Here is a 14500-nt window from a genome sequence, read left to right on the forward strand (position 1 = left end):
CACTGAGCGATCTTCCCTGTTGGAGCCCTTGGGCTTATAGCATCCTGCTTTTCCAATTAGTAATAATAATAATTCTGATTTAGTTATATTGTTATTTTTGTCATTTCATTTACAAAAAGCCACTTCATTCTTTCTGAATTATCAAACTGACATCAGTTTGTTTGTTTTTTACATTGTCGGATTACCAGTATTTTATTGAAGAAAAGTTGATAAAAATATAGATATTTTGATAAGTTTTAAATTTCAATGTGACCCTGAATGAAATCGGCTTATTTCTTTGGATTTACTAGATTATCATCATATTCAATACATACTTTTTCATATATGTATGCGAGTACGTATGTATGTTCAGTATCTATTTATGTAACATATATATATACATATATATATATATATATATATATATATATATATATATATATATATATATATATATATATATATATATATATATAATGTATATACAATGTGTATATATATATATATGTGTGTGTGTGTATATATATATATATATATATATATATATATATATATATATATATATATATATATATATATATATATATATATGTATATATGTCTATATATATATATATATATATATATATATATATTTATATATATATATATATATATATATATATATATATATATATATATATATATATATATGCCTTACCTTATTGCCTTATTGCCTTATTTTTTGTTTGGGTTCCCCCGGGTCCCTCATTGTGAGGCACCTCGTATATCCTCCAGAGAGTTGCTAATGCATCTTCCGGTGTATTTTGCATCTTCCAGTCTTGGATGGTCTGGGATGCATCTTAGGTATTTATCGAGCTTATTCTTAAACACATCTACTCTCACTCCATTAAATAGTCGCTGCATTATCGATGCTGGTGCGTAGTGGATTAGTGTCCTGTGCGCCTTCCTTAGTTTTCCTGGTATATTTTTTGGTACTATTAATCTACCTCGGCTTGCTCTTTCTGATATTTTTAGCTCCATGATGTTTTCAGTAATTCCTTCTATTTGCTTCCATGCTTGTATTATCATGTAGCGTTCTCTTCTCCTTTATAGACTGTATAGTTTTAAAATTTGCAGTCTTTCCCAGTAGTCAAGGTCCTTAAATTCTTCTATTATAGCAGTATAGGACCTTTGTACACTCTCTATTTGTGCAATATCCTTTTGGTAGTGTGGGTACCATATCACATTGCAGTACTCGAGTGTACTGCGTACATAAGTTTTGTAAAGCATAATCATGTGTTCAGCTTTTCTTGTTTTAAAGTGTCTGAATAACATTCCCATTTTTCCTTTACATTTAGCCAACTGTGTTGCTATTTGGTCGTTGCATAGCATATTCCTATTTAACATTACACCAAGGTCTTTAATTGCTTCCTTGTTTGTGATTGTCTCGTTATTAGGTCCCTTGTATGCATATAGCATTCCTTCTCTGTTTCCATAATTCATTGATTCGAATTTATCGGAGTTAAATACCATCCTATTTATCTCCGCCCATTCATATATTTTGTTTAGATCTCTTTGTAGTGAGTTCCTATCTTCATCACAAGTAATTTCTCTACTTATTCTTGTGTCATCGGCGAAACTTCTCACTACAGAGTTTTCAACATCGCAGTCTATGTCTGAGATCATAATAACAAACAGCAGTGCAGCTAAAACCGTACCTTGTGGCACGCCAGATTTTACCTGAGCTTCATCCGATTTCTCGTCATTTTCAACCACTATCTGTTTTCTGTTTTGCAGGAATTCTTTTACCCATTTTCCTATCTTTCCCACAATATTATGCTTTCTCATTTTTTTCTCTAATATATTGTAGTCTACCTTGTCAAAGGCTTTTACAAAATCTAGATAGATCACATCTGTGTCTTTTTCACTTATTATATTTTTGTATGTTTTCATAGTGTGCTATCTGTTGGGTTTGTGTACTTTTTCCAAGCACAAAACCGTGTTGACCTATATTAAACAAATTATTTTTAACCAAATGATCCAATATTTTCTTTTTTATTACCCTCTCATACACTTTCATAATATGTGATGTTAGACTAACAGGTCTATAATTGCTGGCCTCTAGTCTTGATCCACTTTTGAAGATAGGGGTTATATAAGCTAATTTATGTTTAACATATATCTCGCTCATATCTACACTTTGTCTTAGCAGTATTGCAAGCGGCTTTGCGATAGTGTTTGCAGTTTTTTTTTTCTAACAAAATCGCTGGAACTCCATCTGGTCCGGCTGCCGATCCATTTTTAATTTCGTTTATAGCCTTGACAATATCTGCTTCATTAATATCTATATCCGTTAGATATTCAACATTTTCTTCTCTCATTTCTGTTTCATTATTTTCATTCGCAATTCTTAGCGTGAACTCACTCTTATATGTTGCATATTTCCTTTTTTTCATTCGTTAGCCGTCCTTCAATTCTTAGAGGGCCTATTTCTATTCTCCCTTTATTCATCTCTTTTGCATAGGATTAAAGTACTTTGGGGTTTCTTTTTATATTTTGAAGTGTCCTTTCTTCTAAGTCCCATTTTTCATTTTCTTTCGACTGTATAATCTTTTGTTCTGCATTTTCTATCTTACATTTTATTTCCCTCATTTTCCACACATTTTTTCTTTTGCAAGATTTTTCTTCCACTTTCCAATTTTCTGAAATAAGATCCTTCTGTCTCTTGGTATGCACGTCTTTTGTTTATTGTTTTTTTTTTCGGTACATATTTTTCAACACTTTTCTCCAGTATTTTGTACAGTATGTCCGTATTTACCTGTATATTATCACTTACAAATACATTTTTCCATTCTTTATTCAGTTCTTCATTTATTTCTGACCATTTTATATTCTTACTGTAAAAGTTATATTTTCCATATCCTTCCCAATGTTTTGTGCTTTTATTAATTCTGCGATCACTTGCTTTGGAATGGACTATCAATTCTATGACATTGTGGTCTGAAATTCCTGTGTTATACACTATTATTTCTTTAACATAATTCACCTCATTCACAAATACTAGATCTAGGACATTTTCCTTTCTTGTTGGAATGTGGTTTATTTGTTGCATATTATGTTCTAATAGCATAACTTGAAGCTTTTCAAATTGCCTCTTATCTTCTGCGCTACTATTATATGTATACATACAACTTCTTTCTTCTATCCGTTCTTTCCAATCCACGAAAGGAAAGTTAAAATCTCCGGATAGGAGTATATTCCAGTCTTTATGGCTTCTACATATATCATCTATTTTTTCTATTATTATATCAAACTTCTTAGTATTTGGGGGTCTGTAAACTACAATATTCACTAGTTTTTCAGATTCAAATTCTACCGCAATCAATTCACATTCTGTGTTGCTGTATTTTTCACAGACTTTTCCTTGATTTATGTCTTTTCCATATATTGCGATTCCCCCTTGATTCCTATTTTTTCTGTCTGATCTATAAGTTTGGAAACCCTTTATCTTGTCATCACTGCCAGTCTCTTGGGAATACCATGTTTCACTTATATTTAATATATCTATTTTTTCAATTTGGGTTAGTTCTTCTAAGAACTCTATTTTCCTTTTAGAGTTACTCGTGACTAAACCCTGTGCATTCATCATTATTATGGTTTGTGTTTCATCCCCATTATTTAATATTGGTAATAATATGGATTCTCCCATGCTTCCTTCCTGTTCTGATATGATGTTCTTTTCTTCATTTCTCGGAATTGTGCCATTAAAAAATCCAAATTTTCTATTATATTTGTTCTTTCGCCTTCATATTTATTTTTGTGTGTATACGTGCAATTATCCCCATATCTGTACCAACCCCTGGCAGAGAGAGAGAGAGAGAGAGAGAGAGAGAGAGAGAGAGAGAGAGAGAGAGAGAGAGAGAGAGAGAGAGAGAGAGAGAGAGAGAGGTGGGTGGAGTTGTGAATCTTCTGGCTACCTTCACCAAATATATGTGATATGCTGTATATCTCTATGAATAACACACATGAATATGCTCTTATGTATGTATATAGGATGATCCACAGTTTACCCAAAACTGAAATAATGCAATAAGTAACAAAACTTTATAGATTTCGGTCCGAGATAAAATCTATTGAAGAAATGCACGCCAACGGATAATCTTCCTCCTAAAAGTAGGGCACTTATATTAATGAAACCAGAATTGCTTTTTTTTTTCCCAAAGAGGGTCTTCATAGAATTCCAAACTATATTCTCCCGGGAGCCATAAACTGTAACCATTTAGACGGAGAAATGAGTTCCGGCACGCCAGGGGTCGAACGGACTCATGAGAAGCTGTCACACACAAGTGTGCTTTCACGTACGAAGAGTACGTACACGAACACGCAAGTGTGCGCACGCCCACAGGTACGCCCACAGGTACGCCTCTCTGCATGTGTTGTCACATGCTCCCTGGGCTTATTTACGATATGGGGGTATCCTATTGCTGTAGATTCTGGGTTAAGAGAGAGGGAAAGTGTCCAGGAGAGATTAGGGAATCGATTTTGGAGGGCGAGGATAACGTAGCACAGATATTAGATTAGGATAGGATGCGAACAATATGTTGTCAATATGGCATTAGTAGTATGGCAAAGACAATGTGTTATTTCATTAGACGATCAATTATTATATATATATATATATATATATATATATATATATATATATATATATATATATATATATATATATATATATATATTAAAGGTCTTCAAAATAAAAGTTTACTATTATTAAAACACGAAAGCAAAATTAAGATCTTGATAAAAATCGTAGTGAATATTTTTGGGTTTCAAAAGTGGTCTCTGATATTTCTTGTGTTTTCCGTCCGTTTCTCGCAAAATTTGAAGTTTAGTAGAAATTGTTCCTGGATTAACCCAAAATATTATCTGTCAAGAGATATTGTGAAATTTATTTCTAAGCGAAAATTTTGTCCATGGCGTAAGGACAAATTTGTTAAGCAATTATTTTTTTTTTGTTAAACACTAAATTTATAAAAACACCAATTTCAGAACGACCAACTAGGTAAAACATTATCAAAACCCCCATTATCAATGTAAAATGAATATGGTAAAAAAAAAAGAAGAAGATTCTGAACACTGTGCATTTGAGCAGAGCTATTGAACATTATAAGTTTAATCAGGTAAACCCCGGAAAGGGACATTAGGCTTCTTTTAAAATTCTCATTTGATGCAGATTCCAATCAAGGGGTCTTTAGGAATAATCCCGATTATGCAAATGGATGTCAGCTGAGAAAAAGTTTCAGATTTTCTCTTCAAGATTTAATTTGACGGGAATTTCGTGAGTCAATTTTTTTTCCCTACTTCGGAATATTCTGTATTTTCCAGTATAGTAGTGAATGTGTTTGTATAATGTAATGTACACACATCTGTATTTGACATGTGCGGACATTTGCGAGTGGAAGGTATATATATATATATATATATATATATATATATATATATATATATATATATATATATATATATATATATATATACATACTGTATATATAAATGTATATATATATATATATATATATATATATATATATATATATATATATATATATATATAAAACAACATATGCAGTCGTTTCTATTCCACTGCAGAACAAATGCCTCAGACATGTCCTCATTCATGTCTCGGGTTTGGCCAGTTTTCATCACCATGTGCTCATTGGTGAACGTGGTAGATTTTGATCTGATCGCTCACAGCAAACTAACCTCGCATGGGTGACCTTGACACACACACAAATACACACACACACACACACACACATATATATATATATATATATATATATATATATATATATATATATATATATATATATATATATATATATATGTGTGTGTGTGTGTGTGTGTGTGTATATATATATATGTGTATATATATATATATATATATATATATATATATATATATATATATATATATATATATATATATGTATATATACCTATATATATTACCAAGGCACTGCCCAAAATGTTGGGGATAGCCGAAGTAGAAGAAAGATCAAAAGTGGACTTGTCTTCTCTTCGCTCCTCCCAGTCTGACGAGGGATTCGTCCGAATTTGGTATATATATAACCTTGTATAGTATCTTATTTATTTCGATTAACTGTAATTTAACATCAAAGGTCTACGTAAGAGAAAACTCCGCCTGCGTTAGCATAGATTTTCCGTAGTTTGTGTCACTGAATGAATGTAAGGGATGTTGTCTCGTGGTATATCACACTTGAGAACCGATGCAACCACAGAACATTTAATCAGTAGTAAAAATTGATAGAATTTGCAACACATGATATTTTTGCGTTAGAATTGTTTTTTTTTTCATTTCTACGTTTAAATGCTTGGGTTAGATGCCCTGAAATAGACGTACTTAATAGGCTATGAATCATACAGGTTATGAACCATAGCTTGAGTGTAAAATTCGTTCGTTAGTGGCAGAAGCAGATGGCAGAAATATGTACGTGAGACAAAAGATCAATACAAAAGACAAAGGATCATTGACCAAGCTAAGACCAGGGAAGGTAAGGCATTAACAGCTAATGCCATTAACATGTAATGACTCCGAAGACATATGTTCAGACACCCTCAAACCCTACATCCCAATTGCTAGGCTGGAACATCCATGCCACAGATTGAGTCAGGGACGTTTCAATAGGCTACTTTAACTAGTGATGTTAGTTGAGGTTTCGTAGAAAATATGATATAACCTTTTCTAGATACAATTCATCGGTTATTCTCACTAGGTATTCATTCTAAGTCAAACCATGTATCATTGCCCCACATTGTGTTGATGTCGTGAGAAGATACTGAATTGAAAAATGTACAAAAGGAAAGCAAAGTTACAAAGCCCCTTGTGTGCTACTACGAATATCTGATGTGCGATCTCTATCCGTGTCAAGTGAATGATTGGAAAGAAGGTGCATCGAACAACATGCTAAGGAAAAGGAAGGCAAGTGTGGCGTGTTGACAGCATGACTTTTGTTCACACCATGAGCAGTATAATGTTTGAAGAACTAGGGTAAAAGAGACTCTTTAGCTATGGCAAATACCTCTACTGTGAGGACACTCCAAAATCAAACCAATGTTTTTAGTCTTGAGTTGTAGTGTCATAGCCCCTGTGCTATAGTTTTCCACTGCTGTGGGTTAGAGTTCTCTTGCTTGAGGGTACACTCTGGCACACAATTCTATGTTTCTTTATTTCCTTTCCTCACTGTGCCATTTTCCCTCTTGGAGCCCTTGTGTTTATAGCATCCTGCTTTTCCAATTAGGGATGTAGCTCAGCTAGTCATACTATTATAGACACCAATATTAAACAGATCACTAAAAGATTATAACAGTGAGGGTAATTTACTGTACCTGGTGGCACAGGTATGGGTGTGAAGAGTGGTGTTTGAAGGGAAGACATGGCGAAGAAGTCTCTCTTGATCTCTCAACGGTACTTATCAGGTTATATATATATACATACATACATATACTGCATATATATATATATATATATATATATATATATATATATATATATATATATATATATATATATATATATATATATATGTGTGTGTGTGTGTGTGTGTATATATATATATATATGTGTGTATATATATATATATATATATATATATATATATATATATATATGTGTGTGTGTGTGTGTGTGTGAAATTGTGTATGTGTGTATGTATTTTGCATTTGTTAACTGACTTGCTATGAACAATTGTGTATTTGCGTGATTCATGAATGCATTTCTATGCATCAGTCAAACATTTTATTAGACTTTTCATTAAAAATAGTATGATTGATTTTCTATATTGGGTGAAATTTGAGTCAATTTTAAAGCATATTGGAAATGGGCATTTTTGGACTAGCATTGAAATTTTAGCAACACTTCATTATAAACATCTCTGGAAATTAAAGTTGTATAATAGAATAACCTAGCTTTATATCTTATGGTATTTTTTCCATTTGTTTTGATAAGACTAATATTCTCCTTCGGTATAATAGAAAACATTCTATCCATTGTCATAAGTTAAAACCAGATGAAAAAGGTCTGCTATGTTAGATTTTTTGTTTTGTAAGCGGCGTATCTCCCCTTTATAGTAAAGAGCTCTCTCTCTCTCTCTCTCTCTCTCTCTCTCTCTCTCTCTCTCTCTCTCTCTCTCTCTCTCTCCATATATATATATATATATATATATATATATATATATATATATATATATATATATATATGTGTGTGTGTGTGTGTGTGTGTGTGTTTCTCTTCACGCTTCAAGCGCTCAGCTCTCCGAGGCCCGAAGTAGGGGAGAGGGAGTAGTCTTACCCAATTGAGAAGGGTTGCTTGTGCGTACATATCTATTTAGATATTGAGCTGCCATTTTTGTCAGACTGCTTACAATATTGATATTATAAATCGATAAAGAAATAAAGATAGAGCAGCCTAGCTCGTTTTGACATTCATGAGAATTAAAGTAAAAAAATGAAAAAAAAATCTTATTTTTTCCTTTTCTTGAAGTAGGGTAAAGATTAATCCTTGGGCTTGAATCGCTTTAGCCTCTTTGATGGCAAGAGGAAATATAGAGTCCATGAGAGATCGCTCTAGCCTCTTTGATAACAAGAGGGAATAAAGAGTCCATGAGAGAGTGGCACGGATGATGTGGAAGAGGATTATGCAAATGAGACCTAAGTACCAGGCATTCAGAGGACCAGATTAGTTTAGCCAATGAACTGATTAAAGATAAGAGTTGGTGACGGAGCCTCTGCCCCCAACGCCTCTTTCCTCCCTGGCAACAGATAAAGCAGTCTGCTTGTTGAGGCATGATCGTTATTTGCTTTCGTTTGATTCCGAAGAATTATCTCCTTTTTTTAAAATTTATTATTGTATTCAAGTCTCCTCCTGTGCTGTTTAAATCTCTTATTGCCTTTATTTGTTTCCATTGTTTTCAATATATTTTACTATACTCTGTTAGATATGGCTTTTAATATTTTTGGCATTTGCTGCGTTGGTTTTTAATCTTCGTATGAAAAAGTAAATTTTCAAGTATAGTAATCTTGTTGAGAAATATTAATTCTTATCTGCCATATTGGTAACTTTACAAAACCCTTTGAAAAGTTGCACTTACACTTCCATATTGTTGTCATAACATATGTTATGCTGGATATAAAGAAATAAGTTGTACCAACCGTGTGTCACACGATCGTACATAGTAACAACATTTCATTTTCTGTATATATTATGCTTGTATCCTCGCTCTCCCCTCGCACTGATAAGGACCTGAAATAACTTGTCTATTTTACTCATCGTTAACTGTTAACCGGTGCGGTGTCGGTTGAACATGAAATTGGCTGTTATGTTTTTTATGCCCTTTTTGCCTGGAGTTTATGTATATATAAACGAATGTTACTCAGTTGCTTTCATCCTGCCTTTGAGTCACAACCTTCTCTCGGCTCGTCACATTGGTGACCCCGGAGTGAGGTAGAAGGAAGCTTTTTCAAATGCTAGGAATGCAGAATACTCCCATACCATTTTTTTTTTTTTCAACCATAGTTTACTCTGGCTTCAGCTTTTTCCAAGATTTTTTAGATAACGTCATTGTATCTTGAAATATTAAGTAAAGTTCATGTCTTGACCATAGTTTACATTGCAGGATTTATAGATTAACAGATTAGATATAATTATTTCTAATGTCTATATGACGTTTAGTAACCTTTACCTATGATCACTTTGACAATGTCATATCATCATGATTTCATAATAGATTTTTTTGTGTCCAAAATTTTGTAATGCATGTAGCATAAAACTTCATGATAAAAAGTTATGCCTTTTAAGAATATCGTATAAGCTTGGGATAGTTCTGTTTCAGTAAGAGCTTAGTTACATGTGATGGTACATTATTTAGTTTTTGTAATTAAAAGCTCCTGTTTGATATGAAAATTTATTTGGATCATAAAGTGTATTGCAAAAAAAAATTTCAAGGTCGTTTAAACAATGTCATTTTTCCTATTTTTTCATTATGACTTGTGTAATGCAGTACTGTTTAATTGCCAGTTGATAAGATTAGATACTCGAAGTATCATTAATAATAATTACGAGGTCATCATACTTTTCTTCTAAGTTTCAAATATACCTCATTCCCCGGTTGTTATTGTTTGAATGGGAACAATAGTATTTTTTAAAGATTTATCTTTTGGTAAGGGTACAGAAAATAGCTTCTGTATTCTCGCCCGACCATTTAAATAGTGCAATAGTATTTCAAGAAAAAAATCCTTTTGTGGTGCCGAAGAGAAAATAGCAACAAAATGTTTCAAAGAATTATCCCGTGCCGGCGACTCTTATGTTAATTGCTGCTTTGTTAATTCCGTGGATGTAAAATATACGGCCGAAGGCACTGATGACGTCCTCGGGCTTCGATGTTTCCGTCGACAGGTTGTAATTTCTCTTTCAGCACTTTGTCATGTGACATGTAAACACTTGACGTCTGCGCGCCGGAAAGTCGTCTTAGAGAGAGAGAGAGAGAGAGGGAGAGAGACCTTGCATTCAAAACAGAGCATTTCTCGGTCTGAAAATTCGCGAGATTGCAGCGACGTACATTTCTTTAATTAGAGCTAAGGGTTCGACGTCCTGTGTCACTATCACTGGTGCTTTTCTGGGGAAATGTCCACAATGAAAATGCCCCGGATGTGTGTCCCGGAGAACCTCTAAATTGATTAAAATTCTAATTCAAAAAATAAAAGGCAACAGAGAGCAAAGCAAAATCTAATAAAAGCCTTGAAAGTGGCAAACCTTAAAAGCCAGGGAAAAAATAGCGAATAAAAGACTGAACTGAACGTACGAAAGATTAAAAAGAAGAGAACAGGAATGAGAGAAACAGAAATACCTTTCAACAATAAAGAAAATGCTGACTCAGATATTGCACAATTAGGGTTCGGGTTTGCTTCTCTTTATGGAAAATGGAGTCTGATAAACGGAAGGAGCATTTTTACTGCAGTGCAGGATTAAAAAAGGATCTTGGTTAGGTTGGAGGTCACGTATGGCTGCACCCAGAGGAGGGGTAGGGTTAGAGGGAGGTAGAGGTCATCTCCCTCGTTTCTGATGGAAGTGGTTTATTTAGAGAGAGAGAGAGAGAGAGAGAGAGAGAGAGAGAGAGAGAGAGAGAGAGAGAGAGAGAGAGAGAGAGAGCAGTATTTCAGCTTGACTGATTGATCTCCACTTTATACTACGATTCACTCGTGTTATCTTCTAAAGGTTTTTTTTCTTTGGTATTTGAAAAGAGCCATTGGGTGTTCAGAGGAGATTTCATTCTCTCCAATGTCTGAGTTTATGTACTTGGCATGTATGCAGAAGTAATGCTTACGGTAATGTGTTTTTGGGAGCAAGTGATATAGAGACATGTTTAGATAGGTTATTATTATAAATATATCATCAGCCATAGCTAGTCCATTGCATCACAAAAGCCTCAGACATGTCCTCTCATTCATGTTTGTTTATGGTCTTTCTCTGCCAGTATATACCCGCAAATTTTCTTAGCTCGTCAATCCATCATCTACTTTTCCTTCCCCTGCTTCGTTTGCAATCTGTTATTCTTCTTGTTCATCTCTTAACTGTCATTCTCATTATATGCCCTGTCCATGTCCATTTCTTTTAATTACACGTTGTTAGAATATCCTCTACTTAAGTGTGTCCTCAAATCCATGTTACTCTTTTTTTGTCTCTTAGTGTTTTTCAATCATCATTCTTTCCATAGTTCCTTGAGTTATAACTAGCTTATGTTCTAAGGCCTTAGTAAGGCTACATGTTTTTTATTCATTAGTTAATACTGGAGGGCCCATGTGATTGAATATATTTCTTTTTAAAGAAATTGACATTTTGATTTTCATAATCTCATTTTGTTTTCCTAAAGCTCTCCATTCTATACCTAAACTTCTTTGAATTTCAGTCTCATGTCCTGCAAAAATAGGTACTGTCTTTCCTAAGTACGTATAATCATTTATTATCTCTAGAGGTTCGTCCATAATCCAAAAGAGATTAGTTCACCAGACGTTCAGTTGGGCTCCACAAGGCACTAGAAGAGTTGGAAGACCCAGGCCTACATGGCTGCGGACTATGAAGCACAAAGTAGATGATGAATGGAGAAGTATTGAATTAAAGGTTCAAAGTAGAGACGACTGAAGAAATCTAACCGAGACCCTATGCGTCAATAGGTGTAGGAGGAGATGATGATGATGATGTTGATGATGATGATGATAATGATTAATGAATGTGGGGCATATTCACCGGCATGATATATCATGTTCATATCTCCGTTTTTCTGTCTTTGATATAATTTGATCGCAAGAAGTAATACGTATTTTTGAGAAAAAGGAAATTTGTATCAACCATAGATTTATAGTATATTATTTTTCGCTCCTAAATGGACTTTTCCTAATTTCCCAAGGGAATCGATGTTTCCATATTTATAAAAAGTAAAGTTTGGTAATAGCTCGAATATTTTACTATTTTTCAAATTGCGTTCTATTTCGTCTTTTATATTTTCCTTGTTTATATTTTATGTGTTTCAGAAAAGACTTGAATTGGAACTAGAAATCACGTTGAAATGGAGATGAATTACTCTCTCTCTCTCCTCTCTCTCTCTCTCTCTCTCTCTCTCTCTCTCTCTCTCTCTCTCTCTCTCTCTCGTTTGTTAGTTAGTTAGCGGTCAGTGGGAAAGGATTTATCATTTTCGGAGTTCAATGGCCCAGTTTCGATTAAGGAAATCCCAGTACCAATTATTATCACTTGGGCTCTGAGTGACCTACTCGTCGTCCGCCCCTGAACATGTGGCCTAAGTTCTATAAATAAATTCAATTAGAAATAATCCAAGTACTTGATTTGTCGTAGGAGCGTCATATATTTAGAATCAGTCGTTTTTTTTTTTTTTTTTTTTTTTTTTTTTTTTTTTTTTTTTTTTTTTTTTTTTTTTTTGTCAAGAATTAGAAATATCCGCTTACGTAAAAGAAACTGATCCCACGGGTATTATTTAAGTACAAGTATATGCAATCCGAAAAAAAAACAAAGGGAGCGTGAACGGAAGGAAATATATATATATTTTGTGTTATATATATGTATACATATATACATATATATATATACATATATATATATATATATATATATATATATATATATATATATATATATATATATATATATATATGTATATATATGTATATATATACATATATATATATATATATATATATATATATATATATATATATATATATATATATATATATATATATTATACACCCACATAAACACTTTCTCTATATTATATAGGAGAAATTAATCAAAGCATTTTTTTTATTCAATAAACCCCTTAAAAATTATAACACGTAATTAGTAATCAAAAACTGTTACTGGCAGTTTTACATACTTCCCAATTGAAACAAGAAAAAATATTTATAAGTGTTTATTTCAAATTTGAGATGTGGATAGAATTGGGAAGTCGCAGGATGCGCCGATGCTCACACAGACATCGCTGGGACGTTTGGTCACTCAAAGCGAAACGAAGGGAAACATGAGTAGCTCTCTCAAGTTTAAAGCTGGAAGTCCTAGAGAGAGAGAGAGAGAGAGAGAGAGAGAGAGAGAGAGAGAGAGAGAGAGAGAGAGAGAGAGAGAGAGAGAAATCCTTAGCGATATTTCATATACTCCCTTCGCCTTCTCCTTTCTCAAAGCTGTGTGTTTTATCCATTTCGATTCTGCCATAGTCACTTTGTTGTTGTTGTTTGTCTGTCACTTCAGGTTGCATCGTGACAAAAAGGCTTTTATGAACACTGCTGAATTATTTATCTCGTTATCGTCTTTGTGTTTCGCTTGTACAGAGTGTACAAAAACGAATGTTCACTTAACGGCTTCCAGTGTCACAACTGAAATAACTTATTTAAGGGATCCCGATATGTAGGAATTTTGTCTAATAGTGTGTTAGGGAGGTTGAGTTTTACAAAGTTAATTTGCATACCTTAAGTATTGTTGAAGGGGAAATGCTAGTCACACCGTAAGATTTTAGTAAGAGAAGTTACCAATGTAATTGTATTTACTTATTGATCATATTCAATAATAGAGAGTATAAATGAATCAGGGCTAATATCAGCTAATTACTTACAAGTTTTCTTTTAATGAAAACAGAAATTTTGAGATTATTTGGGCAAGATTGAGTGTCGTAATATTCACCTCACACAAATGTTTTATGCCAATGCGTCGAAATTTGTAAATTAGCGGTAGAAGCAGTAATAATACCTATGATATAATCATATCTTATTAAATCGGTTTAAGTTATCTATCATTCCAATCAAATGTCCTCCCCATGTCCATATGTTTTTTTTTCTCGTTGTTAGAATATTCTTTACTTTAGTGTACTCTCGTATCCATGTGTTTTTTTTTTTTTTTTTTTTTTTTTTTTTTTTTTTTTTTTTGTCTCAGTGTTATTCCCAGCATTATTCTTTCCATGGC

This window comes from Palaemon carinicauda, chromosome 42 (assembly GCF_036898095.1).
Source record: "Palaemon carinicauda isolate YSFRI2023 chromosome 42, ASM3689809v2, whole genome shotgun sequence".
In the NCBI taxonomy this organism is placed as follows: Eukaryota; Metazoa; Arthropoda; class Malacostraca; order Decapoda; family Palaemonidae; genus Palaemon; species Palaemon carinicauda.